General features: G+C 44.7%; 1 protein-coding gene across 3 annotated transcripts in view; it reads right to left on the bottom strand.

Annotated features, from left to right (window-relative positions):
* Positions 1 to 16931, bottom strand: part of LNPK (lunapark, ER junction formation factor) — a 65469-nt gene extending 48538 nt beyond the window's left edge. Inside the window, exon 1 of one of the 3 annotated variants that reach the window (XM_066575805.1) lies at positions 16913 to 16931. The gene's annotated coding sequence lies outside the window, so the exon portion shown is untranslated. Of the gene's footprint in view, positions 1 to 8273; positions 8393 to 16912 lie in introns of those variants that run through there. The other 2 variants (XM_066575804.1, XM_066575803.1) reach the window with 2 other exon arrangements.
* Between the last annotated feature and the right edge of the window lie 10578 nt (positions 16932 to 27509).

The following is a 27509-nucleotide window of genomic DNA, read 5'->3' as shown; positions in this document are numbered from 1 at the left end:
TTTTGCTGTAATAAAATAAAATTACTCGTGCTCTGGTGGTAAAGTTACAACACTTTGAAAATTTGATACTGAGTTTTCTTCATCCCAGGTAGTATTCCAGGATTGATTGGTAAGGGTGCATTTACAGTCCGAAACACACTGTTGCCGTGCGTTTGCATTGCCTGTCGGCAGACTCTATGTGGCATGTATACATGCACACACAAAAAAAAAAAAAAAAGGAAATCCCATTGATATCATATGTAAATACACAGGTTTCCTATATACATTCCCATTGATTTCAACGGACAGTTACAGTGCATCATACGCACCAAGATAGGATATGCAGCTGTTATTCAGACAACCCAACGTCCCATGAAAAATACACAGCTGTGGATGAACCCATCGAAATCAATGGACTTTATGGACTGCACATTTACGCCTATGTGAAAGAGCTCTAAAAAAAGGGGACTACACATGTGAAGTTTTAAATGGTTTTCCAGGACTTTGATATTGATGACCTGTCACTACTATAAAACAAGAAATCGGCGGAAATCCCAACACCCTCCGATCAGGATTGATGAGTTCTGTGATCTGACCGACGTTGCAGCTTCTTCATTGCATGCCACGCACAGTCATCCATAGTGTGATGGCTGCGCCTATTACAGCTTAGTCCCATTCATTCACTTAAATGAACTTATTTAGGACCAAGCACTGTAAATTTACGGCGCTTGATCCTGGGCTTTAAAGCCTCTGCTATCAATCAGAAGCATGTTGGATTGTCAGCTGAGAACCCGTGGGAGAAGGCAAGAATGGTTTTTAACCCTTTCTGCCTTCTCCTTTCTCTAGTACACAGCACTCAATGAGCGCTATGTATTAAAGAGTGAAAGTGAAAATCTTTCTTAGCAGGCCCCGATAAGCTCTGTCAGTGACTATTGTCACTACAGGGGGATGTTTACCCTGTAACTGGGGCTCCTATAGATGCCTCAGCTACGGAGGGGAAAAAAAAAAAAAAAAAGTGTCAAAAAAAAACAAAACACACAAATATGGATGTCCCCCTTAGATATGTATGTAATTTTTTTTAATAAGTAAAACAATTATAGAATAAAATAAAACTATATACAAAAAAAGATAAACCAAAGCCGACGCCCACCAAAACTGTCGCCATTATGCGCCCTGTAATCCAAAACCATACATATTATATAGCAAGACGTCCGAAACAAAATGAGAAACCCATTCCTATATTTTATTTTGGTGTAAATATACTAACAAGCGATATAATATAAAAATATTATATACAAACTATAATATATATATACACACACACACACACAAACTTTTACACCTGCAATAAGACAAAAAAAAAGAGGGGGGGGGGGGGAGAAGTCAGTGAAAAAGATATTTTAAAAAAATAAATAACCCTATATGTCACGTTAAAAAAAAAATAAATAAGGTAACTGAAGGGAAAAAAGAGAATAGAGCAATAAAACCACATAGGTAAAATCCCTAAGTGGTGTCTGGTCCTTCAGGTACAAAACAGCCTGGTTCTTAGAAAAGGTTAAACTGAGCTACAGTAAGGCCACGTGTCTAATTATGTCACAAGGTTCCATTACAGAGACGAAAAGAGACATTGTGACAAACCAGTAAATGGAAAATGAGGCCCATGTATACAGGCTGCAGTCCCACCCAGATTATGGGACGTCACAGTCACTGCAGCCAATAAGAGCTCAGTGATTGAGGGCTGAGCTCTGTTATTGGCTGCAGTACCTGTGATGTGGCATAAACGGGCTGGAGAAGACAAACAAGTAACGTCATAGGGGAGACCCGCAGAAGCACCAGTGAGAGGCGACTATAAGCCTATTGTTATTTTACGGCATACAGAAGAGGTTTTACTCACAAGCTGTAACTCGGACAACCACTTTAACTTCAAGGTACAAGGGATAGGCTTCATTATTGAAGCCATATTACCAATTTAAAGCCTAGGTTTTGTGCCATAGAGATACGCCACACGGAAAGACCAGGATCTCTAGTGTGTTTAAACAGGAGTCACTATACGTTACACAAGCGATGACTGAAAGCCATAAAGTTTTTATAGCCAGCAACCAAAATGCCTACTCAGCATATAACAGTGACGCAATCTAGGCGAGGTGCCAAGAATTACCAACAGGAAGGACAAGAGTACATGACGTTACAGTTAAGGAAGCTTTTCCCATTTCAGGCACGTGACATTTAGGAAATGTCCAAGAATTGCATAAAACCACTGCTGACAGTGCAACCAGTAGAAATCAGTGCTAGGATGGAAAAATATATGTAAAGGCTGGAGAGGTAGGGTGAAGCCATAGGCGGAGTCTAACATTACACTGCTCTGAACGGTATAAGATTAGGCTCCGCCCCCTCCCCCCCGGCTGTACATAAATTCTCCCATCCTCGGACAGGTTTCCAGTGGCGGCACTGACTTTTTTTTCTATCACTGCATTCAAAAAGTCTTAAAAGGGAAGCCGTCACATCCGATAAGCCTCAAACTAAAGTTATGGCATTCATATGAAAGGGAATGTCGAGTCCGGGGGGAAAGGAGGGGGACTTAAACTTCCCCAGCTCCCCATTCATGAGTCACCCCTAAAGTCAGCTCTCTGCCTGCAAATATCACCCTTTCTTCACTCAATGAGTGCGCACTCCCATAGAGAACAGTGTGTGTGATCACACTGACTTTGAAGAAAGTCATGCTCACAGACCAAGCGCCAACTTCTAGTGGTCATGGTGGGCGAACAAGGAGCCGAAAGTATAAGAAGTGCACCCCAGTCTGGTGGGCACTATCAGCCTGTGGTGCTGATCGGCTGTGACGGGTTCAATTTAACGGTATGTTTCCCATGAATGTAGTTGTACAAGGGCTTGTTTTTTGTAAGAGGACTTCTAGTTTTCCAGGCCACCATTTTTGGTTACCTATAACTCTGTGGTGGGATGTAAGAGACTGTTCCGTTATTGTTTTTTTGCATTAAGTGTTGCGTTGTTCATCGGCATAAATGACACCTTTTTCCTGGGGGTCAGTACATTTTGCACATGGTGTAGTGAACATTTTTGGGTGCATGCTGTATGGCCGGGCTCACACAGCCGTATGCTTGGAACTCTGCCTGAGCCATGCAGGGCTTTACCACTGTGGAGCTGGCCTATCGCTGCGCACGGCAGCAAAATTGTACTGTGTATGACCGTTTATCGCACGCACGCCGTCATGCACAGTCTTCCTGTTTTTTGCCTGGTTTAAATTTCCCACACTGCCACTTCGCAATGACACGTATGTAGGCTGACCATACACAATTTAACTGTGCATGGGTGGCATTGATTATACGCCCAAACATAACAATGGGCTCTCACAGCAAAAAAAGAACATGCTACATTATTTTTTACCCTCACATATTATGCAGTGTTTACAGGCAAATGTGAGCAGAACAGCATAAGGCAATGTATTTGATTGACTGCAAATTACCACGTATCACACGTGCGCTTAATATGCGGTGATCTTACACCCATGTGAGCTCAGCCTCTCAGCAATTTATTCCACTTTCTTGAATAAGAAATGACCAAAGACAGCAATTCTAGGCTAAGGCTGGGTGCACATGGGATGGATTTGCTGCGGATTTTCCTGTGCGGATTGCCCACACGGAAATTCTACTGCTGGCTCCTAATTCCGGGATTAGCCAGCAAAGTAGACAAGATTTTGCAAAAATCTCATCCACAAGCTGTGGCCAATCCATTGCAGACAAACGGTGCGGAAAAGGCCATGCGGCACGGAAATTAAATACGCAGCATGTCAATTCTTTTTTTTCCTGTAGCAGCCTCCCTCCTGTCTATAGGTAGAGATGGCCACAGCGGAAATGCAGGCGGCGAAGCTGCTCCAAAACCCGCAGCTGTGGATTGCCAGTGGAATTCTCGTGGATTTTTGGTGCGGCCAATCCACAAGAATTCCGCCCCGCGGCATGTTCTAAATGCCGCGGGAATACGCGTGGCCGGCTTCCATTGTAGTAAATGGAAGCCGGTTGTCACGCTATACTTCCATTGTAGCACAGTGGAAGTATTGCATGAATACGTGGCCACGCCCACCGCGTCACCTGACACTGCGGGGCATCATACGCTGTACTGCGCCGGCCCTCCATGCAGAACACGTACGGAGGATCTGGAGTGGTAAATATGGGGGTTTTGGGCGGGGGAGGCGCCGTGGCAGACTCCGCTGCGAGAGTCTGTCACAGCCGTGGGCATGAGCCCTAAGAGTACGGATTGCTGCTTTTTTTTTTTTTTTTAAGGGGGGGGGGGGGGGATGTTTTGTTTTTAAAGTATTTAATGGGAAAGGGTGATGTGTTTTTTTTCTTTTAATACATTATTATTATGTTCCACTAGAGACCATATTGCTTGATCACTGCTATGATCTAGGTTGACATTAGTGCTCTCTTAAATTAACAGATTTTTTTTATTTTTTGAAAGGGAAAAAAAATGAAAACTTAAACCAATGCGAAGGCATTTGTCAATTAAAAAAAAAAGGCCAAGTTTTCACTTTTAGCAGTTACACATGAAGTTTTTTGTGAGATGTAGCTCCATTTCACAACCACACATACGCAACTGTATTAAACAAATCAGTTAAACGAAAGCAGAAATGGAAGTTTCCTTTGTGTCGGTCCCCATAGAGTAGAACAAAAAATAAAAGATTGAAAAAAATATATATATATTTTTTTTTTTAAATGTCAAAGTCTATGTGGTCCAGTTCCAATTTTTTGAGGTAAGAAAAGTACTGCACTTCTGGATGGAACAGAATCAAACTGAAGGTAAATCGGTCCCACTGGATTTAACGGAGAGTTAACCGAATTCGTTCTGCTCTTAGGATAGAAAAGAAAAACTAAGAAACACCGGTGTGAACCCGACGGCAGGGCAGGCGCACACGGGCGCAGTTTTATTGCGCAATACGTGTTTAACAGAGTCGATGAGAGTACATTGATTTTCATCGATCCGCTCACACTTACCAATAATACGCTTGTAAAGAGGAACGCAGCACATTCTATGTTACTGCGGATTTTGCGTGATAGAGGCCTATTGTTCTCTATGGGTGTGTAATAAACGCTGTACTACGCAATTACATCGCAGATGTGCGGTGTTTATACACGTTGTCACTAAGCAACAGGGGGAAAATGTAAAAAAATAAGAAACCAGGAAGACTGCATATGACCACGTGTGAGAGATGCGCTGTCATGCGCAGTCAAAAACCGCTACCATACGCACGACGCGGCTGCTCACAGCGCTAAGATGCATGTTTTAGCACCCGCTTATGTGAGCCCGGCCTTACACCAACATTGAGATGGCCATGCGTGAGTTGTACCGGAGGATCTCAGACACAGCTGGCACAGGACAGCACAGACACCCTGTCCGCATGCGGTCCGAGCCGCTCTCACCCCACACTGCATGTCCGCTTCTCGCCCGTGAAAATGGATATCAGGGCATTCTGTGATTTATTTTTTTTTTGCACAGACCACTGATCCACGTGAAAGATCGCTGGTCTGAACAGCCCCATTGATTTTAATGGGCCCGAGTTTACTCTGTTACAAGCTCAGACAAAACTGGTAAAACGAAGGAGCAAAGAAGAAAAAAAAAATAAAAATCATCCTTGTGTATGGGGCCTAACAGAGCATTGTGGCTGCAAAGTAACGCTGATAACCATCCTACTAGGATCCGTCCTCAGAACTCGGTTTTCTGCAGTTCCCCTCTTAGGCCTCATGTCCACGGGGAAAATCAGGTCTGCTACGGATTCTCCAGATACATGGTCGCATGTGGAATCCGACCCGCCCGTGGACATGAGGCCTTATCCCTCTTACACATCTATGAATAGATGAACGTTGCCAAGTTCAGGTCCGTCCCCACACGAATCTACATGGTCCAGTCACTGCTCGACTGTAAAGATACATCCCATTGATGGTTGTCACCAATCTTACTAACGGCCTTTTTTTCCCAAAAATTTCTAGGAATAATGTTGGGAATTGACCACATTGTGCATCAATGAGAAGACATGACGTCCTTCCATCGGCAGCCTTCTTGTGGATGGGGGCAGCATCGCTGAACGCTACAGAAGAACAGGACACAACAGAGCCTGTATTAGCAGTCGGAGGTCCCGGCGTCACAGATACGGCATCCCGTGCTTTTTCTTCCATCCAAAAGTCAGGCAGAAACCAAACTAACCCCATTATAGTCAGGGTCCGTTAGGCGCTGATCAGTTATGTACCAAGACGGAGCAGCAAAGCGGAATCCAGAACACAGGTGTGAAGCCACCCTAAATTAGTTATAAGGTCACCAACCCCTAAAGCTGCGGGGGCCGTGGCAGTAGCTGAAGGGACAGGAGCCAGGGGAGACGAATAGCAGTCAGCGGCCACATCCCGGCTCAGCGGCCGCTGTACACTGCCAGGCTTGTCACTCTCCTCCCCACTCACCACCGTGAACCTGAAGCCCTCTGCACGATGTCCCTCCATGCTACAAATGGCGGCAACAGTGAATCAGAGAATGCGGCAGCACGCACACCGACAGCGAGGACGCCAGCGCGCAGACAGCAGGCAGGGGTAGCGGGCACTGCTGGCGCCGCTGAGGGACCATTATGTGCAGCGATCAAGGCTCTGACAGCCAGAAAGTTGGGTACAGACGCTACTTCAGAGCTGGGGTGCGGGGTCCGGACAGCACTTGAGGTGAGAGCCTCACATAGTACGTTAGCGGTGACAGCCTATGAGAAGCTGGGGGCGTCAACAAATGTCAACACTGCTGTATTATGTCTCCACCCCTAACTTCCGGTGGCGACATAATACATCAGTACTGACTGCCTTTGCTATTTTAACACATTTGCAGCTATTTAGGCCACTCTCACGCAAGCTTATTTTTACTGCATATTTTGCACAGTAACAATGCAGGCGCACACACGCCGATGTCGTCACTATTTTCTCCCTCCCTATGGCATAGTAACCTATGTAAAAAAAAAAATGCAGTAAAAAGCAGTATTAAACGTACAATTTATTTGAATGGGCAATTTAGTGCGTGAAATACGCACTAAAAGGCAAAAAAAAAAAAATCAGGACAGTCTGTGTCCAATGTGTATAATACGCGATACATAAATGCTAGGGTGAGACCCGGAAAATAAACAGAGGTTTAGTGCTGCGCTTGTGGGGTGAAAAAAAGCCCGCACAACCTTTACAAGGGGGACTTCTGGCATTTACCACTGATGCCCCATCCTCAGAGCGGGTCATCAATAGTTGATCGTCAGGGGTCTGCCACTTAGCACCCCACCACAGTCGGTGGACCGGACGTCATCAGCGGTCACTGCAGGAAGTATAAGGCTGGGGTCACACAGTGCAGATTTGGCGCAGAAATTCCGTGCAGAATTTCGCTTTGGCAAGTCTGCCTGCGGCCGCTAATCCCGGGGATGGCCAGTCATGTGAACGAGGTTTGTCGAAAATCTCGTCCACACGGGGTGGACAATCCGTTGCGGCTAACCACCGCGGATTCCCCGGCCGCAGCATGCCTAATTTTTTTTTCTCGTTTCGGCCATGCTCTCCTGTATGGAGGGCCGCAACAGAAAAGCATGCGGCCAAGCCACTCCAAATCCCACGGCTAAGTACCGCGGGTTTTGAAACTGTGTTTTCCTGGAAGAAATCTCACGTTTTTTCGCTGCAGCAAAACCGTGAGATTTCCACCGAGAATACGTCCCGTGGGAACCAAGCCTAATAGTTGGCTTCCCTCCTAGTGAAGTCGATGGGAGCGATACTTTCCGTCACACTTCCGGCTCCTCATTGGGGTCTATTACTACACTTCCCATGTGGACCTCCAGCTCAGCTGCACAGACGGCGGGGATGCGGACCGGCGGCGCCACCGATTGATTACCGGTCATACCGGGAATACCCCTTTAAGCAGCCTGGGCTTGTGAATGGGATAGAAGAAGCCTAGAAGGAATAGTCATACTTCACATGATCACCACTAGTTAAAGGGCCAGTCCCACTTGTGACCCCCACAGTACTGCTCCACCGGCACCCCCCTCTCAGCGAGACATAAATGGCTGCTTCCATGTAGACAGTGCCACCCAGCAGCCCGCAGAGCCTCAGGCAGACGACTAGCTACAAGTCTCCGCGGCTGCGGTCCTGACACGAGTGCAGGTCTGTCCTGCGGCCACGCCGTGCGACAAGTGTGACAGGTGACGGCAAGCGCCGAGCTCGTCCCACAGGCCGCTACAAAGCCTCAGCCCTCCCCGCACACCGCAGCCCGCCTGAGGACAGGAGCCGCATTACCTGCAGGTGACAGGACTACAACAAAGCAGCGACACCGCCTCCTCCTCCGCCTTCCCACTTCCCTGCTAATACTCACACGGCGCCAGTTGTTCACCAAGGATCCAGCCCCGCCGTCGGCGTCAGACGCACGGCGCACGCAACAGCCAATCAGACGGAGGGGGCGGGGCATAGCTGCGCTCAGTCACGTGACATTTTTAAAAGCGACGGGAAGGCTCTGTGTGAAAAGTGGCGGGAATGTTGTGTGAGGGGAGAGAATGTCGTCGGTAACTCGACGCTCCTCACAGTGTATAAAGCGGGTATATTGGAGAAATGGCGCTACTACCGATTTACAACCTGCTAATAAACATAAATCGCCATTTCTTTCTAAGAAACTGACTGCTACCATTTAATTCTTTTATCCTTAGGCCGTCTTCGCACGATCGTATTCCGCATGTGATTCCCGCAGCTGATTCCGGCCGGTGACCCCGCGTACTTGTGATTTCTGAATTGCGTATGACCGCGGTGGCTCGTCGTCAGCCATGTGCAGGACCGATTTCTTGTCAATATTTGTATTTTCTGCGCCGTCGCTTAGCGATGACACGGGTAACCGCGGCCCATACATAATGTCAATTCCGTATGGGCTGCAGGTTGGTCGGCCTCCATTGACTGCATTGTAGGCTGCAGAGCATTTTTTCCTCGGTTCGCACAAAACACCATTCGCATCCGCGAGTGTGAGTGAAAAAGCGAATGTACATGCCTTTCAATGCCTGTCATTCGCTGCGGATCCTCTGTGCGCGTACGGATTCCGCAGTAGGAAACCATTCATGTGAAGCTGGCCTAAGGGACATGTGATAATTATCACAGTGAGACCCCAAAATACAAGATGGAGGCCACCATCCATAATACAGCGATAACCTTTATTACGATAAAGATGGACACCATAACAAGGTCCACCCGGCGTTGTAGCCTCAGTTATGCATTTCCATTTCTCTGTTCTGGAAATAAAAAAGGGATTAAATGGTTCCATTTTGTTTCCAATTGATTTCAATGAGTTTTCATTAAAAACTAGAATATTTCCTTTTAATTCCGTTTCATGTCCGTATTTCAAACAGACCAAATAGCGCAGTTAGGGCGCGTTCACATCAGTTATCGGAGGTTCCGTTTTCCTGCTCCATTCAAGGAGCAGGAAAATGACACCCCATAGCCGAACAGATCCGTCTTATGATGGAACCGTACGGCGCCAAACGGACCCCATTGATTATAATGGGTTGTGTTCGATTTCCAGCGAGCAGTCCGGCATTTTGCCAGAATTGACAGGATGATATAGCACATCGCATTAAATGGCTATGATTGGTTAACCCAGCGCTGGCTTTCATTAGGTAATGCTGCACTGAGTTAGCCAATCAGAGCATTAGCTTGCTGGAGGCGGGGCATTCAAGCCGCACATCCAGAAAGCAATGCTCTGTCAGTGTGGAGGAGGAAGCGTCAGCCTGCAGCAGCACCGTAGACCATTGGGAGGACGATACGCCGGCGACAGGTGAGTATAGATCCCCCGGAGCCTCAGCTCGGGAGACAGCCTGCTCGCAAGTCAAAAAACTCGCAAGCCAAGTCACTCGTAACGCCAGGTACCACAGTATGCGATGTAAAACATGCGCCAACATGCAATTTTGCCGTGGATGCGAGGCGTCTTTCTCGCATTGGAAAGTAGGGATCCTCAATGTATGCACCTAGCATGTGGCGCAATGCTGCCGCCAGCCCTATTGCAAACAATGGGTGATGTGAGGGCACGCCCCAACCAAAGATAGGATGTGTCGCAATTTGTTTGCCATATTTTGATGCGATGCGGGGAAAAAAATCACTCATGTGTTTGACCGCTTTCAAAAGAATGGGGTTCATATTCGTCTTGCAGCGCACAAATCTCGCATGATTTTCTTGGCCGTGTGAAAATTCAGATTATGGAATGGAATTCCACAGCGACAGATTAGGTTGCTTTTTAGGTGCATATTGCAGAAATATTCCACTCATGTGAAATCACCCATGTATTGTTTAACATGGCTGCCTGTAGTAAAATAATAAACTGAGCTGTACTTACCCGTCTGCCTCCACCAGGATCCAGTGTTTCAGCCCCTCTGTTGCTTTGGCATTTGTTCTGACAGTTGCCATAGGTGGAAGTCAGGTGAACGCTTCAGCCAATCAGAGGCTACAGTGTCATGTTTCTGAACTTTTGGCATTATGGTGCTTATGGCTTATTTACACGAGCGTATATCGGCCACCGTTTTTACAGACGGCCGATATACACTACCATCTGAGCTGTCTTCCCCCTTCTCTCCCCCTCTCCGGCTCACCTCCGCTCTCATCCCCTCCGACTGTTTGCAATGGAAGGGGGTGGGGCCTCGCAACCTTCCCCCCAAAATGCTGTCTGCGGACAAATGGAGGGAGCTTAGCTCCCCCACCACCCGGCCCTTCCCATTGTAAACAGCCGGCGGCCCCCTCCCCCTGGTCACGCAATCACATAAAAGTCGATAGAAAGTAAATAAAAGTTAACGTTTCAGCTCCCCTTGCGGATCATATCCGTAAGGGGAGCTGGGGATACTCACCCCTGTCCTTTGCGATGTTCCTGGCGTTCTGGTCCTGCAGCACCTTTGCATGTGCACCAGACGTCATTACGTCACGCGCAGAGGGCCGGGAGGCTCAGGACATTTACAAACATCCTGCTTCCGGCTAGTATGAGTAGCCGAGAGCAGGGAGCTGTCATCGGGAGCCGCTGTATGCGGTTCCTGGTCACATAATCACTGTTAACCGATGGATAACAGCGATCATGTAAAAGTTTTAAAAAGTTTTTAGAAGTGTAAAAAAAAAAGAAGAAAGTTTGTTTTATCTTCCCCATGAATCGTATTTAAAATGCTGGTTGTGGAGCGCTAAAAAAAAGTAAAAATCAGATCAATAAAATTTTACTAATTGTAAAAAAAAAAAAGTTAAAAAACTTTAAATCATCCCCTCTTTTGCCATACCTATAATAAAAAAATCTAAATCATAAAATAAAAATACATATTTGGTATCGCCGCGTCTGTAAAAGTCCGCTCAATCAAAGTAGCACATTATTTACTCCGCACGGTGAACATCGTCTGAAAAAAAAAAATTAAGAACGCCAGAAATGCAGTTTCAGTCACCCTGTCTCCCCGAAAAAAATGCAATAAAAACCGATCCAAAAGTCGCATGTATTCCAAAATGGTAGCAACGTAAACTACATGATGTGCCGCAATAAGTGAGCCCTCGCACAACCATGCCGACGGAAAAATAAAACAGTTACAGTATGTACAGTGTTGCTGCAGAAATGCAGTAAAATGTTATTGCATGGAAATTGAAGCTGATAAAATAAAGAATTTTTAAAAAAGAAAGCTGAGCTGTGATTGGTTCCTATTGGCAACCAAAATTATAGGGGAGTTTGGTGAGTTTTCTATTTTTAATCAAGCCAGTATTCTTTGCCTGGTACTGAAGAACGCGCATCCAAAATTTCACTGAAATCGGACAAGAACTGTGGATTTGTATACAAACAAACAGATTTAGTGTTTTACATACATATACATTTTACAGTTATTTTAGTACTGTCTCTTTAATACCTGCTGTTGTTTCACTTTGTAATGGTAGTAAACAGTGTTGTAGGCAAGAGTGGCTATGTGAAAGTAGATGATTGGATAGTATGGGGGTGACGCTCCCTGAACATGATTGGCTGGAAGAGCTGGTTGTGCTGCAGGTCCTGGCAGCCCAGTAAGCTGATTCTGCAGTTGCAATCCGGGAAGCCCTTCTCCTCCGTTCCTTTCCGAGGCGCGCATTGGGCCAGGTGAAACCCTCTCCCTCCAGCCGTCCAGAATAAGTCACCCCGCTGCAATTCAAGGAGGGCTGCACCTCCATTCCTTCGGGGCCACCGCAGGAGGCATGCATTGCAGCAAATGAAACCCCTCTCTCCGCCGTCAGGGCAGAATAACGCACCCCACGTTGTGTTACACCGCAGAGTGGGTTGGGCATAAGGGAGGCCTCAGGGCCGTGAAGCTCCTCTGCCAGCGGCGCTGCTGAAGGCCCTCCCTTTCCTTATCCCCGGTTGGTATCAGCTAAGACACAGCGCTGGCCTGTCTACCCACAGCAGCAGTACCACAGGGAGGCAGCAGCAGAGGGCGATACTTTCTGACATGCGCCTCCCGCACACTGAATTAGGACAGCAGGCAGCCAACAGCGGCTGGGGAGTCCCCGTTATAGCCACCGGCCCGCGGACAGCTGGGAGGCCGGGGGACAGCCGCTTAGCTGCTGTAACAGCGCTGCAGGTGAGCGCCGCCCAACAGACACCGAGCCCCCCTCACGGACTTACTACAGCGCTTCCCCATGCAGTTTACCTCCTTCCAGGACCTTCGCTTCTTGACCCTATCGGGAGCTGGGTGTGCGAGAGGGGCGTTCCTCCTGTCAAACCCCTAGCTTCCGGTGGCGTCAAGATACAATAATACCGATAAATCTAGGTTCCCTCCCTGAGGAGTTGTTGATGACATATAACTGAGACACAAGCAGGGTTTCACTGTGGTGCATGCCACAGAGAATCTGATGCTGTGCTACCACGGAAATGTGCTGTGCTGATCAGAGCACAGTTGAGCAGTGAGGTCAGCAAGCAGTTGTAGCTGGCCTTGTGGAGTACTGCCCTGAAGAGTGCCAAACAATTGTCTGAGGTGTGCCAAAAGTCCACCGGATGAGTCAATGCCTGCTGTTGTAGTCCTGTATGAATGGAGTAACGCCAAGCTGTGCCAATCCAATAAACCATACTGCTGTTTCCACTAGACTAAAAGTATTTATGTGCCAATGTTCAAGATCGACAGTAAGGGCTCATGTACACGGGCTTATGGGGGATGCGTATTATGTGCGTATTTGTAACTCAAGGGCTCATTCACACGGGCGTATTGTCACCATATATTATGCATGTGTATTTCCCTGCATAACACGCAGTGAATGGAGGCAATGAAAATCTATGGACTTTCATATTTCCATTCACACCTGCATTGAACTACGAGGAGACATCCATATAAAACGCAGGAGAAATAGGCATGCTCTATTTTTCTGCGTTACATACATAGCCCTTGAAAGGCTGCGTAATGAAACGCTGCCCCTTCACAATGCCTGCGACAGGGCAGCATTTAATACAGAGCCCCATTCTGCACAGAGCGGGGAATTTGAAAAAAGAGAAAAACTCACTCTGCGCATGTCTATGACATCATAATTCCGGGCTTGCGCAGTGCCTATCCCAGCCCGTATGCAATCTCTGTAGGCTCTTCTGTTGTACTCATACAGCCATGTAAATGAGTCCTAATCCACAGTACACTCAGCAAATATGCATGTAAATGCGTATTTGCTCTGTATGTTAAATCCTTGTAGCCTATAGTGGTGTGTATTACATGTGTAATAAGCACCAAAATAGAACATAGCTGTGAGTGGCTCAATAGAAATCAATGGGTTTTTTAGTACCATGTATTAGGCCAAGAAAATCGCGCAAGATTTGTGCATTGCAAAACGCACAAATCTCGCACGAATATGAACCCCATTCTTTTGAATGCACGTGGCATTTTCTAACTTTCCATGTTCCTGGGAACACATCACCCATTGCTTTCAATGGGACTGTAAAACACATCGCACAGTGAGCGATGTGGACGCTAGTGTAATGCAAAGTTTCGCATTGAAAACAATGGGAAAAGTGCCGATCCTCCAGCGCGGCTGATCACAACATCCACGGTACCTTGCACGTTCACAAGCGCGATATCGAGCCAAGATTCTTGGCCCGATATCACTCTCGCCTGTGTGTAGGAAGCCTATGCAAATGAAAAGTAGACGCATAATACACTGGACACATATGTGAGTGTGAGTGAGCCCTAACTATTTGTATGCCACTGTTCCAAGTTATCACCAGTAAAGTAACTGTTTGGGCATCCCGTGGTATTATCTGTTGTCTCCTGCACCATCCCACCTTAAAGGACATCAACCATAAGTACAATTTTGTTAAACCATTACCAGTGCAAAGTGATTTTCACTGGCCCAAAGTTGCAGCAGTCGGTCCAAAATCTCTGGTCCATCTGGTGTAAATACAAAAGATGTTTATAATTATGGATTTAACTATAAAAAATATTTTTTGTGGGACAAGCCCTTTAAATTATATTCTATGAAGGAAATGCTGTATAAGTACAATATATATTATGCTCAATATTTAAGCAACAGTTAATGTATAGAAAATACTAATAAGTAGATACATGCAGCAATAGTAAAAACAAACACACACAATCAAAATGTGTGTATGTTTTCATTAAAGTCAGCCTGCATTATTTATTGGTGCTTTGTGGGAACAAGATAATGTCTTAATGACATTTAATATTTGCTATCTCTGTTGCTGATGTGGAAAATGGGAAAATTAGTACATATGGATGTTATTAAGTCTCTGACTTTATTAGGCTTCTACTTAGTATCATTGTTTAAATTACAAACTGTGATTTTATTTCTTTCTATAATCTTTTGTAGTTTTTGTCATTATATGTCTATGTCTGCGCCTGGCATGGACTTGCTTTGAAATGTTGCCAGACTTATTGGTTTAGGCATTACCTGAGTGTAACCTATGAAATTTAAAGAAACTAAGTAAATCTAAGTAACCTCTTTGATACTATTTTTGTTTCAAGCTAGAAAGTGACATCTCTGTTATGTATTAACTCCTTCAAAGGGATTTTCTGGAATTAACTTTTATCACCTATCCATATCTCACTACTGAGACCACCACCAATCCCAAGAACAGGTTTGCATCTCCCCATCTCCCCCTCACTATGAGTTCACTGCACCCTCACCGCAAGGAGGAGATTGAATGGAGCAGCAGTCATGCATGTTAAGTGCTGCTCTATTCATTTTCAATTAGACTGACGATACCTATCAGAGATAGCCAAGCACTTATACTCTGCTATTTCTGTCAGCCTCATTGAAATAAATGGAGAGGTGCTGACATTACTATGGGTGGGTGCAGCAAGCCCACAGTGATGAGAAGACAGGGTCACAGGACCGCCATTCTCGGGATTGGTGGGAGGTCTCAGCTTTGAGATCCCCACTAATCAGAATTATATTACCTAGCCCCGTAGTGGCGAACCTATTTCACGCGTGCCAGAGGGGGCACGCAGAGCCCTATCTGTTGGCATGTGCTCTGATGGCTACTCATCACAATAGTGAATACCAGCCATACAGTGTGTGCACCCAGGATCCTACTACCCTAATCTCTCCTCCTTAGTGCGGATTTTGACTGGAAATCAGCTGCGTATCCGCAGCTGATTTCATACTATGTGGTGCTCCCCTCACCTACTCTGTAGGCTTCCTGCTGTCAGTGCTCCCCAGCTTCAGGTTCCCAGCGGCCTGGTCAGGTGCGAAGTCGCTGGTCAGGTGATGGTGAGGCCACTACAGGTGGCATCCTGCTGGTAACCCCTTATATGCCACGATCAATGTAGATTGTGCCATATAAAGGGTTCACAGAGGGAGCACATTATGTAATCTCGGAGGGCTGATGGGTTGCCATGACAACTGGATTCCAGACAATGGCGAGCGGGCCTGTCATGGCCTGTGATCGCTATTGTAAGTAATAATGTATTACTTACAGAGGTACTGCAATGCATTATCATAGCGATCATAGTTTTGCTGCTTCAAGTCTCCTACAGAGACATAAAAAATGTTTTTTAAAAAGTGTAAAATATAAAAAAAAACACGTAAGAAAAAAAGAGAAAACAACATTTTTTGTGCACTTTCCCCTGTATATATAAAAAATACCTACATATTTGGTATCTTCATATTCATATTGATCTGTACAATAAATTCAACACACTATATATCCTTCATGGCAAAAAGTATTTTAAAAAATTGAGCCAAAATGCTTATTTTATTCATTTAGCCTCCCAAAAAGAGTAATAAAAGGGATTTTAAAAAAGCTGTATTTACCAAAAATATTGTAACAATAAAAAACTACAGCACATCACACCAAAAATAAGCCCTTCGGGGGTTTTTGAAAGGTAGACTGATTAATATAGCAAAGGAACATGTCACCAATACACTAGGCTTTTTCATACAATACCCTCCTAAGAAACACTCAATCTCTACTTTGTACTTTCACATTAGAAAAAATAATGCGGATAAAGATTACCCCTCTCTATGTAAAAGATGAACACGAGAACTAGAAGACCCTGAGATTAGTGAGAAAATACTTGAAGGCTGGGCTTCCGTGAAGAAACATATCATAAAGGAAAGATGGAGGGAGTTACATCTTAAGCTAATACATGGAGCCATTTATGGTTTTCACAACCCTCCTCCCCATCCCCTCTCACCCCACACATACACACCCCACACCCTAGTGCCCCAGACCGCTTACTTTCATGTGTGTCTGACAGAAGTGCTGCCCGTTTGGGCTCTGTTGTATATGCCACTAGGCGGCTGTTTATTTATTATGCATCAATCCAGCCGTCCAATTGCTCCTATACATAATCAGTATCAGCCCTCTTGGCACTTCTCCTTGATAAGGAACATCAAGGCAGGCGCAGTCTATTTCACAAATTGTAACAACCTGCGTTCTGCTGCTCCTTTATTCAGCCATTAACAACCAATAATATACTTACCATCTCGTCCTGATGAAGCAGTGGTTAACATCGTCTTACACTGTGGAAACGCGTCGACGATAGCTCTAACTGATATCAGACTACAGTTCTGATTGTTTTTCTTTTCTTATAGCTCTGCAAAACAAGCAGGCCTATAATAACAGTTGACTGCTCTAATTACGTTCTCAAGAGCAAGTTGTCACACTGCCAATTTCCATTGGTATTATAGTAATTCAGTCACGGAACTACTCCCGCGACTGTGATGTGACTTCATGTGACAATTAACTTAGTAAAGTCACAGTGTAATCACAAGTAATGTTGTTAGGTTACTCTCTGACCCTTATACATGATCCAGTAGATTAGTGGTCAGGATAGACCATTACCATCGTTTTAGTGGGAGGCAATATGTATGAGCACATGGGTTCATCAACGTGGTACCATAGTGCTCTAACTATTACAGTATTTAAAGGAACGAAATCAGCGGATAAACAAGCTACTGATCAATTACTCTCTAGATCAACTTTATGTGACTTCAAATCGTCCTTACATGTAGCGTTATCTATCTATCGCTACAATTTAGAGATTGCAATCCTCCAACATCTTGGGGTTCATACACCCCGTTATTTGCCCTAATAATTGCCAATTCCCAATTCATCTTATGGTTAGATGAATGTCTATGTGTGTTTTTGTCTGAAGCTGTGTGTCTGTTTAGCTTAACCACCCCATAGTGGAGGAAGTTTTTTTTTTATCTTTAATATTAATAAAAGTTTTCTTTTAGTCTCAAGGCCTTTTCAGTGTTAAGCTAATACATGGAGCCATTTATGGTTTTAACAACCCTCCTCCCCATCCCCTCTCACCCCACGCATACACACCCCACACCCTAATGCCCCAGACCGCTTACTTTCATGCCCTAAATGTTCTCAACCGCAGACTGGCCTATTACATGCTATGTGGTCCTGTCCTAAAATCCAAAAATACTGGATAGATATTAAAACCCTCATACATAGAACATAGAAAGATGTCTTACCGCTGTCCCCACAAACATACTTATTGCACTCTTCGCCACCCACAAAAAAAATAACAAGACTGTCACACATTATATTGTTTGTGAATAAACGCTGTTTATTACAATATTGGCTACAACCACAAGTCCCAACAGTATCTGATATTATACAACAGATCAAACACCTCCTCCACATGGATAGGCTAGAAACAGAACGACGGGCGGAATCGCAGGCCAAAAGATCCTTCCAACAATGGCGTTACTTCATAGAAACATTTCTCACTACTTCAGAAATAAGATCATGTGTCTACCCCTTTAAAGATACAAGCTGGTACCTCACCCTGGAAAATGCTGAACAGCTAGGAAGGTTGAACCTAGATGGCTAGACTATAAGTAATTAGAAATATAGGTTTCTATATTTTGAATATGGGCCACATCTAGACGAGAGTGGCGAGTCCCAGGTCCAAAGTTAAGTTTTAGGGTGTTTATGATACATTTAAGACGTTATGTAAGGTATATGAATACATCCCTTTTTTTACCCTTTCTTTATTTCATGTGTTATTTTATTTTAAATGTATGTTCTGACAATGGAATCTAGGTAACTGGAAGCTCTAACCACTACAATCTTACAGGTTTATGTACAAGCTCATATTGTAATGTAATGTATCATTATTTCTATTATTCTCATTGTTATGTTAGAACTAAATGCCAATAAAAAGATGTTTAAAAAAATAAATAAATAAGCTCTCACAGTGCTCCATTGATGAAAAAATAAAAACGTGCAGCAATGCAAAAAAAAAACTTTTTACGTTTTTTATTTTGCAAATGTGGAAAAACCTAAAAAATATATAATTTTGGTATCGTCGTAATCGTAACAACCAACGTAAAAAAACATGTTATTTAATGTTTAAGAGGTGTTTATTCTGAATCTAACATCACAAAATTTCAATAGCAATATATTTCATAATTGAAGAGGAGTAATCCTCTATACAACCAAAAGGGGAATATACAGCATACAAAATAGAGGAAACAGGAGAGAGATACTGGTATAATTAACCAACATAAAACAAGTCAACAAAAATAGATAAGTATAGTTGAAAGGAGAAGAGAATGTCAGAAAGAGAATTTTCATAGTGCCTATGATGGTGGCTAGGCCAGTAACATAACCATCTCAGAGTAACATTTTGCATGAAAGGGTACTGTTAGATAGCCAGGCTGAAAAAGCAGGTGAATCCCTAAAATCTAGCCATGTAGCCCAAGGAGAGTAAAAGCTTGAAATAGCTTTGTCATCTGAAGATCTTAGCTCTTGAATATATTCAGTGTAAAAGGGCTTTTAGTCATTAAAACCTTCCCACCACAAGGGAGCTTCCAGAGAGCAATTCCACCAAATATTAAACATAGTTCCCGTTGCAGCAGAACACCTCCACCATAGATCAGAGACAGACGGGTACATTTTATGTAGTTGGAAAGCGGTTCTTTACCAGTGAGACAGAATGTTAAAATTAAGTTTGTGTGGGCCACAAAAAAAACAACATTTTATGAAACAGAACAAAGGACTTATTCCTGAGGATCCTGGTCCGGCCCAGCTCCTCTTCCCAAGGTCCTTTCCACCTAGGAACAGAATCCCTGGTCTCCCCAGTAAACAACAGCCTATATATCAGGGTTTCACAAACTCCAGTTCTAATGACCCCCAAGCAGGTCATGCTTTGAGGATATCCTGTAGAGAGAGCTCATGTGGCAATGTCTGAGGCACCGACAATAGTTACATCACCTGTGTAATACTCTGGAAATCCTGAATACATGACCTGTTGGGGGTTGTGAGGACTGGTGTTTGGGAAACACTGCTATATATGAAGAAAACCATATGCAATGGTGCCAAAGAAGAGAGGCATAACTTTTCAAAAGTTAGAGGCAGGTGTTAATGAAGAAATATAACTACATAGCCGGAAATATTGTAGCCAAGAGAGATCGCAGACCCAAGGGACCCAATACATCACATACACAAGGAAATGAGACCCCCAATAAGAAGGATAGAGATGTACTAAACACCATAGATTGAAACTAAGGGTTACCAATCAGAGGTGTAAGATAGCCAGGAGATGAAACCAGACAGGAGCATCTGGAAAAGAGAATAAGCACAGTGGGTGAGACTCCTAACGTATTCCAATCGACCTCACTAGGAAACCAAAAGATCCCTTGGACCAGCACGAGGTTCAGTTTGCATTGTATTGCTACTCAGAGTTTGGTTGGTCTGTGGTGGAAGAGGTCAAGAGCACAACTGCAAATGGATGCCCTATGGTATAGATCAACATTGGGTAACCCTATACCTCCAGATGATTTAGATCTACTGAGTAGTCTATACTGCAGATATGATGTAGAATTTTTCCACATAAAACAGCTTATTAGCATGCACAATTTACAAGCATAATTCCTAGGCAAATCCCAGAGAAGAGTTTGAACACACATAACAACTTGGGTAGGACGTCCATTAACCCTGCCAAACCAAGACAATGGCAACCGGCCCCAAGCTGTAAGCTCAGATTCAAGACTATAAAGAAGGAGCTATAATTTAATGTGAACACCAGATCTATATCACAACACCAGATCTATATCACAAAGCATAGAAACACAGCAGCACTCAATAAAAAGGGCAAGCGTCTTACAACAATCCAAGCTACAGTGATGTCACGCCTCAGCAGGCTGGATCCAAGCCTAGTCCGTTTGCCAGATAGTCCATAAAGTAAGAGGCAGCATCAATGGCAGATTTTTGCATAAAAAGGAACTTTAATCCATTATGGTTCCAATAGCATACATAAATGGAATTCACGGCAGTACAGCAGTGGCGACGTTTCAATCCATGTCGGACCTTTCTCAAGCCTGGTTGAGGAGTGTTAGAATTTGGTGTCGGAGTGAGGATATTTGATCCCTTAGCAAATCTGAATATTGTGCCTTGTTAAAGGTGTCTCTTACCTCCAACATATGAAGCTGAGAAGTCCTATCAGCAATTCTTTCTTTTTTCAGTCTTGTGCCATGAGATATAAATATGCCTCTGAGTACAGATTTCAAAGCTTTCTACTGTAAGGGGGGCAAGTGTGGGGTCCAACTGATAGTCGCCAAGAAATTATTGATGTGTAAAGTCTTAACGGCACTGGATTGGAGCCCAGGTGTAGTAGCCGAGTTGGTCACTGGAGAGTAGTCAAGGAAGCCAGGAGTCGTTATCTGTAAGTCACGGTATGCAGTACAATGGAATGAGATGGAAGCATAGTCAAATGGAAGCCAGAAATCAGCAGCAGTAGGTATCGGTATGCAGCATAATGGGATGAGACGGAAGCATAGTTAAATGGAAGCCAGATGTAAGCAGCAGTAAGTATCGGTACAATTGCAGATGAGCAGGTGGAAGAGGTGCTTGATCAAGGTGGCGGAGCACAATAATCATGCACTGAAGGAGTGGCAGGGTTAGGCTTTTATAGGAAGTGCCTTCAGGAACAGGGGCTGGGTCAGGACTAGGAAGCAGGAACAAGGTAACTGGGAAATACAGAACAAGGCTAAGTTTCAGAAAGGGAACTGCCCAAGTCCTGGATAGCCTAACAGAGAGAGCTGTCGAATGGCACACAAGAGGTTGTGGGTTGCAGCCCTGACATGACATCTTGCTAGGCATGCCACATTATTTAATAAGTTATAATTTAGATGCCAGGTACGGCATTTGGTGTAACCCCCCTACACCTACAACTAGGTAAATGTGAAATACAGTTACCCCCATGAACCATAGACTGGAGCAATTATCTGACCAAAAAAAAGAGTTCATAGAGCACCTCGAGTTTCCATTCAGGAAGTCATGAGATATAAAAGTATGATCAAGTCTGCTATAGCTATTGTAAACTAAAGAGTGGAAACTAAAATCTTTTAGGGTTGGATGTAATACCTACCACAAGTCACTGAGTTTAAACTCACCAGAACCCTCTTTAGTCATCAAATTTCAGAATGGAAGACCCCCATACATATCCAGGGAAGGATCAAACACAAGGTTGAAATCTCCACCCAAAATAATCTGAGAAGCATTTGTGAAATGTACGAAGAGTACGAACCCCAAAGGGGACCTGATCCTGATTACAAAAATAAAGGTTAGCAATCGTGTATACACAACCTGAAAAGAGGATTTTTAGGAAAATATATCTCCTTGTATATATCTCAATTTCAGAAGTCGTGGCATGTCCTATCTTTGGGCATTCCCTCAGGAACACATCGCCCATTGTTTTCAATTGGACAGAAAACACATCACATGCCATGCAATGTGAAATTTCCCATTGAAAATAATGGGGGGAAACACAGAATCGGAACTGTATTGAAGGGATGGGCGGCTTTTTTGACACACAAATGCCTCACCGGGACATCGCATGAGCACAATATTGGACTAAGTTTCACGGCCCAATATCACACTCGACCCTGTGAAACTAGTCTTAGTGATCCCCTAATGATTATTTTGAATGCAGTCATACACATAAGTAACTTTTTCCTGCATCGTGTTGCAAGAAAAAATTGCAGTATGTCCTATCTTTGGTTGTTCCTTTGGAAAGCATTGCCATTGTTTTCAATCGCAAAAGCATTGCACGGTGTGCGAGGTGCACGTGAGTGTGATGCCATATTTCCTATTGAAAACAAGGGGAAACACTTGCCAATCCTCCATCCTGAAGTGATACGAGGCGTTTTTGACACAAAAAGCCTCACATCCACAGGGACATTGTACAATGAAATCCATCACAGTATGACTGATCTCTGCTGTGAAGAATCCTAGCTCGTCTTCACCAGGCTGTGTTCTGCACTTTCCTTCTGGCCTCCGTTGCACATGACCAGCACTCTGTCAACACTCTATGTGCTGCAGCTAATGTGGCAGATTTTTGGCAACCGTTGTAAGAAAAACTGTCTTTCTTGCTCATAATGACCTATCACAGCGCAATTTTCATTTCCAAGAGCAGAATACTGTTTTGGATGCACTATAGCCATCACTGTGTAGATATTGTGGTTGGGACTTCATGGCTAAGGGCCTACGAGCGTAGGCGTTTTTACTTTTGCATGTCCGCGCCGTATAATCACCGGAAAGGACGTTTTCCGGTGATCACAGCCAGAGCTAGTTCATACTTTCAGAACTATCCTTTTGGCTACCGTATATGAGCCGGTGCGTATTCCGATCACGTATGTTCTATTTTCAGCGGGTTGACATTTTTATGCACTGTATAACTGCCAGTGTGAACGAATGCATTGGGAACCAATGCCTCAGATGGTCGCGTATATATGCTCTGGCGTAAAAATGCATGCTATATGCGCTCATGTGAATAAAGCCTAACATAGTACAGAGTACCATGGTTGGTATCCTTGTAGGGGAAATAGATACCTGGAAACGGGCACAGAAAGGTGTGAATGCCACATATATCCTTTTCCCTCTTTCCCGTATCTGAAAATGTGGAGGTACCATATTTTTCTGACTATCTGACACAGTTTTCAAAAAGTGTCTTTGTTCAGACGCAGAGGGGTCTGATAAATCAAGAGACCCCTGACCGCTTTCACGCGGCAGAGAAAATCGTGCAAGATTTGTGTATTGCGTGATGCACAAATATGAACCCCATTCTTTTGAATGGGGTCATATACATGAGCGATTTATTTCCCACATTGGGGGAGGGGGCGGAAAGAAATTGTGACATGTCCTATGTTTGGGCGTTCCCTCGGAACGCATTGCCCATTGTTTTCAATGGAGAGGAAAACATTGCATTGCGTGCGATGTGAGGTTTTCCATTAAAAGCAATGGAAAACAAAGGTTCGGCACTGTATTGAAGTGATGGGAGGCGTTTTTGACTCAAAAACGCCTTACATCCGCAGGGACATTGCACAATATCTGGCTGAGTTTCATGGCTTGATATCACGCTAGGCTGTGTGAAACTAGCCTTAATGATCCCACAGTGCGCTGATACATCTTGTTGTTCGATCATCAGGAGAACTCTACAGCCATACATACCACAGCTGTATAGTCCTTCCTCTTTCAAAACACAAGATTTCTTCCAGCACTCATACAAAGTTAAAGGGGTTGTCCCGCGCCGAAACCTAAATTTTTTTTTTTTACACAGACCCCACCTTAGTAGACAGTAAAAACGCATCCATTTGTTATTTAAAAAAAAAAGATTTGCTTACCTGGATCCCCGTTCTGCAGCTTTGAAGATTCTTCTTTCAAAGATGGCGCCGCTAGTCTTCTCCCATGGTGCACCGTGGATCTTCTCCTATGGTGCACCGTGGATGTTCTTCTGCAGTCTGCGTTCCACTGCTGATTACAGCCACCACATTGGCTGATCGGCACCATGTGACGGAGGCGGAGCTACGATGACGTGAAGAAGAGGGAGGAGCCAGGACGCAGCTCGTGAGCCCGGACACATCCAGCAGAGGATTCCTCACTGCGCAAGCCCGACTGTTCGTGCGACCACAGAAGAGGTTTGATCGTCGCCATGGAGACGGGGACGCCAGCACCGGAGGGGGTAAGTGTATAACTTCTGTATGGCCAATATTTAATGCACGATGTATATTACAAAGTGCATTAATATGGCCATACAGAAGTGCTTTATCCCACTTGCTGTCGTGGGACAACCCCTTTAAAACAAAACTTTTATTATAGCATCCTTAAAAACATCCTCATAGAGGCAGACCGGGAAAAAGGGAACATTCCCTTTATTATGAGGATGCTATAGTAAATGTTTTCTTTTTAACTTCGCATGAGTCCTGGAAGAAATCTTGTGTCATGGAATTAGATCTATCTGAGACTGAGGCAGCTTCCTTCTCTGCACCATGCTGCTTAGATTCCAGGACAGTGGCAGGTGGGGCTGGTTTCACTTTTTCTATTGCCATCCTTCCTCTGCCTGCTGATCAGTGCAGGACAGGAGCAGTCCCCTCCAGCAGATAACCATAGAGATATCTCTCCCCTGGGTACAGGACCCCCTCTATACACACAGGACGGACAGTAGCTGCAGGATCTTTTATGATATCATAAGGATGTGACCAGGAAGCAACAAGAAAGGGTAATATATGACTACACTTGTATGTGGGGATTTAGGCCTCATGTCCACTTGCACGCGCAGATTACACCTGCTGAATCCCACAGGGGAATCCAGCCGTGCCCGCAGACACGGACAGAAAAATAAATTTTCTTACATGTCCAGATCCTGCGCGGGTCTTCTCTGTCCTGGACGGATCTTTTTTCTTCAACATGGCGAGTGCGTCCGGCGCTGGCCAATGTGCCAGATGCATGTGCATTGCAGTTTTTTTCTCCTGCTTTCCTGCGGATACAAGGCACGTTCACAGTGTCAGCTGTGGTTGTGCCGTGGATCGGACGCCTTCCATTGACTTCACTGGAAGCCGTCCCTGCGGGATCCACAGAAAAATGGAGCATGCTGCGATTTCTTCCCACGCGTGCGACCCGCACAACGGGAGAAGAAAACAATTAAATTATTACATCCGCATGCTTTTAACTGTTTTGTGAATGCTAATGCATCCCCATGGGCGGCTTGATTTGCGGATCTCCAGCGCGGGTTCCACAAATCAAATCCGCCCATGGACATTGGGCCTTTGTGTTAAGAAAATCAGTGATTAACATGCCAGCTGCATTTGTGTTTGCGTGTGCAAGCATGTATGTAGCAGAGCTGTATGTGAATGATATAGAGCTCTGTGTGTGTATGTAGCAGAGCTGTATGTGAATGATATAGAGCTCTGTGTGTGTATGTTGCAGAGCTATGTGTTGTTTGAATGGACACACCAGGTTTAATAGCAGCTGACTGTTTACTGTTTATGACGGTAGCCCCTCCACTTTGTTAGACCCCCGGAGATGTTTAAATTAGTATGAAATATTGTTATCTAAACCTGGGATGGGTCTTTTAGTTTGAAAAATACAATATATTGGCTTATGTTTAAACAAACCAGGCAAAATGATGGTGATTTACAAGGTGATATTATTACATCATGCAGCTGTGTGCCAATTGAGATGCTTGTGACATGGTTATTGTACAGACGTGATCTTCTATAACATGTAGAGATGCTAAGTAGTTTAACGTCTCTCCTTAGGATGTTACTACAGGGTAATGGCTTTCTATCCACGCATATGGCTGGAGTTGGGAGGGTGTAGTGCATGAACCTGTCATGGTGGCACTTACCAACTCCTGGTCCCGGAGGGAGTTGCCGCAGCAGAGGATGGGGCTAGTAGTTGTCAAGTTTGTGACGCCACCATGGGCATTCATACACTGCGGATTAATAAACACTGGACGAGTGTATCGTACCTCGGATCCTCAGGAACAGTTGAGGCCCAGTAAAACTTTACTTAGATAAACTTGAATAAACAGGCAATTACAGGTATCATTCACTTGTAGACAATTACAGGCAGAAGCTCAGAGGTTGGGAGGGAAAAATACACAGGAACAATATGGCCCTATAGTCCACGTTATCTATATGTCACCGGTCCTGAACATGAAATATACTCCGGAGGAGGTAAAAAGACAGGAATCTCTCCACATACTCTCTGGCAAGAAATTACTTAGAAGAAGGCTTAGCCTAGATGCACCCCACACATTCTCCACGTCGATGTCACAATCACGTACCTCTGTGTGGTGATCATAATGGCGGACGGCCACAGAATGAAAAATAATGCCTGTAGTGTGAACGGGTACCTGTTTAATATACTGCGGTTTGTTGGGCTCTCTCTGGGACAGGACTTACTCCTATTACATCCACTGTCCATGCGCTACGGGTAGTCGTTCCTCTTCCTCCATTTACACCAACATGGAAGCTAAAGGTGCTTCCATGCTGCTCTGTGTTAGTCCCTGCAGCAGGTAATATGGAACTCTACTCTAACACAGATTGAAGAAGACAGACCTTTTCCCACTCTCAGACCCTCACATTTATAGCCTCGCTTGTACCATAGACACAGGAGGATCAATGCATTTCAGCAGTAGGGCTGACAGGCAATGATTTCATGGGAGTTAACCCTTCAACGCCGCAGCTGTACAACATACATACAGAAAATTTACATGATAGTCTTGCACAGTGCATCCACATGAGACAAAACATGTATGACATTTATGGAGGGGACCAGGATGTTATTCTGGGACACTACAGTTCCAGAGATAATTTTCAGAACAGAGAACATTTGTCACTATTGGTCCAGTCATTTAGAGAAACAGTAGGATTGTCAAGGCCGAATGCCCACGAACGGATTATCGCTGCAGAAATCGCGGTCAGACCCCCGTGCCGTGATTTCCACAGCAATGTCGTCCATAGACATGCTGTGTAAAATGATTCTCCCCTGCCCACGAGTGGAAATCAGCTTTGATTTTCCGCTTGTGGGGGGAGAATCGTAGCTTCAGTGGAAGCCGTCTGTCCCAGCAGAAATGTTGCGGGAATGCGCATCATACTCCAGTGCTGTCGCTGCACTGCGCATGCGCGCTGGCTTGCGGGCCGGCACTCTTACGGCGGATCCGGACAGTCGAATATAGGGTCTTTGGGGGGCGCCGGATCTGATTCTGCTGCGAGATTTTGCAGGCGGAACCGGACACGGCCGTGGGCATGAGGCCTAAAGCTTACAAAGAAGCT

This window comes from Eleutherodactylus coqui, chromosome 8 (assembly GCF_035609145.1).
Source record: "Eleutherodactylus coqui strain aEleCoq1 chromosome 8, aEleCoq1.hap1, whole genome shotgun sequence".
NCBI classification, from domain to species: Eukaryota; Metazoa; Chordata; class Amphibia; order Anura; family Eleutherodactylidae; genus Eleutherodactylus; species Eleutherodactylus coqui.
This window is presented reverse-complemented; position numbering and strand designations above follow the sequence as displayed.